Source organism: Triticum aestivum, unplaced genomic scaffold (assembly GCF_018294505.1).
Source record: "Triticum aestivum cultivar Chinese Spring unplaced genomic scaffold, IWGSC CS RefSeq v2.1 scaffold17814, whole genome shotgun sequence".
In the NCBI taxonomy this organism is placed as follows: Eukaryota; Viridiplantae; Streptophyta; class Magnoliopsida; order Poales; family Poaceae; genus Triticum; species Triticum aestivum.
The window spans coordinates 1-2,333 of record NW_025248351.1 but is presented as its reverse complement, the minus strand read 5'-3'; the positions used below and the strand labels follow the sequence as shown (position 1 = coordinate 2,333).

At 40.1% G+C, this 2,333-nt stretch overlaps 1 long non-coding RNA gene across 1 annotated transcript; it reads right to left on the bottom strand.

Annotated features, from left to right (window-relative positions):
• Window positions 1-10: 10 nt before the first annotated feature.
• LOC123177247 (uncharacterized) lies at window positions 11-2,319 on the bottom strand. The gene is made up of 3 exons (XR_006488849.1): window positions 2,143-2,319; window positions 1,127-1,209; window positions 11-371 (listed from the first exon to the last, which is right to left on the bottom strand). It is a non-coding gene; the product is annotated as an uncharacterized lncRNA (long non-coding RNA).
• Between the last annotated feature and the right edge of the window lie 14 nt (window positions 2,320-2,333).

The following is a 2,333-nucleotide window of genomic DNA, read 5'->3' as shown; positions in this document are numbered from 1 at the left end:
CAGCATCTCATCCACAAGCAGATTAGGACAATGGCATGATAAAACACCAAAAATAGCTACACTACAGTAAGAACTATGAAGATGATGGCCAAGTGCACAACATGAAACTAGCCCCAGCTAAAAAAACGTCACACCAATCATCAACACAAAACACTTGTGGTGGCCGGAGGACCACCAGCATAGTAAGGAAGCATGGCCACATACATAACCAAGGCCTCAATCATTCGGTCGATGATTCGCACTAGTGCCAACCATGGCTATCGAGCAGGACAATCTCAGGACACAAGCGAGAGAGAGGGAGGAGACCAGGAACTCACCAAAGAGGGTTTCAAGTGCATCATCCTCGAGGAGCAACGTCAGAGAGCCACTCCCTGCATGCAGAAATTACACTCTGTCAATTCATAAATCAAGACAAGTTGCTGTTACAAAAAGTTCAAAGCGTGCATGTTTTGGTTCGACATGATAACATGGACCTCCACAACACTAAGCATGTCATCTTGAAAAGGGAATCCTAGGAAATATTTTAAAAAGAACCATGCAGGTGCAGATTTACTTGTTTCCGCAAGAAGCCAAAACAATACCATTATTAAGAGACCAATGTAAAGTGGTTAAAACACGCGTCAAAGCAAACAATACATGAATTGCCAACAAGCTGGCGCCTCTGGAACAATCAACAGATGAATGGCTTTGCGAAAGGTGTAGCTACCATAAGCAACTCTAACATGGAAGTACCACTACCAATGATTTTTAGGTGCTAATTATTGTCCTTGCATGAGTCTATACATCAAGCAGGCTACAATTAACATAATGTGCCTTGTGACCAAGTCCTAGAAAAACCCACATGTTGCTCTTGACCAAGTACATGTAGGCTAGCACTTCATATAACAAACAGTCTACATCAAGTATAATATGAATTTAACGATGGATAAAAGCAGTAGTTTAGATTTCAGAATAAAAGCACCAACAAAAGTCAGATAAGCAAAAGCATTGGATCATTGAAGATGTCCATCTCTGATCAAGTGTTGGTGTTGAGCCAGATAAGCAATCTCCAGATCATTTTAAAATCATATGGAATCCAATCACATCATCAACTAAGGCCCTGTTTGGAGCAGAGCGCGTGGAGCACCTTTTCAGCCACTCCCCAAATTAGAACTAGATGTTGCTCCGCTCCGGCGTGGAGTTGGAGAGCGGAGAGAGTCCGAACAGGCTCTAAGATAGTGAACCCAAACACATCAAAATCAGCAGCTACGAGAGGTACATTGAATAGGAAACTACGAGGCAAAAGCACACAAAATGGCCCTTGCACCTCAATTGCAAGACTGATTCATCACCATTAACAGAGAGAATCACATGAATTATACTTTATATTAGTATATCAGGAAGATACATGCATAACAACAGAATAAGAGAGATGGAGAACAGGACCCCCTTTCTTTTTTACAGTAACTAACTATCTCTGATACTCTGCTAACCTCCCCCTCTCTTTCTAAATTATAATATTTCTTTAAAACACTTATTAACAGGACATGTCAAGGTAAGGCGATCCAGATAATTCAACAAAGATGTCTTATGATGCAACTAAACAACCCTACAGCCATCAAAATCAAACTAACAGGTTAGAGTCAAGAAACAATTTCATTACTCCTCTCTTGAGAAAAACAAAATCCTAGAAATTACCTCTTCTCTACAAATACAACAACAATCACATGCTTTATATTTTTTTCAAGCATAAAATAGACAAGAGATAGTAGGGGTGGACATCTCGAATATTATATGGCTATAATGAGGACTTTGAATAAAACACACTCTGGCAGACGATTTTGTCAACCTGAGACATTCGTGCCTGGTGATAATTTGTGGACTCATTTTGCTCAAGTTGCTTACTAGACTGAAATAAATGAGCATATGCAAGTTTCTAAATACCATCAAAAGAAGCTTGAGAAAACAATTTTGAAGTGTCTGGATCCTGAAAGCTGGGGTAGCCCAAAAAATACCCATGTGCGCGGCTTGGCTTCGTAATATAATAAAATTAAAAGGTTTTATCTTTCAGAAACAAAAGGCACAATGTGACAACGTATTCATGATCAGACAACGGTTGGGAGGACATAATGTAACTGGAGCAAGCAGAACAAGAAAACTGACTAGTTGAAGTAACTGGCAACAACCCAGCCACGACATGAACTGAAGACCACAGCCTAGCAAGATAGTAGCATGTTTGTGCCTCGTCGAGTAGCTTCAATCCTAGTCCATCACTAGAAAACTGACTCCAGCTCCTATGTGTAATCAGATTAACATGTTAGAATGAAGCCCACCTTTCTAATCAATCCTCTTTT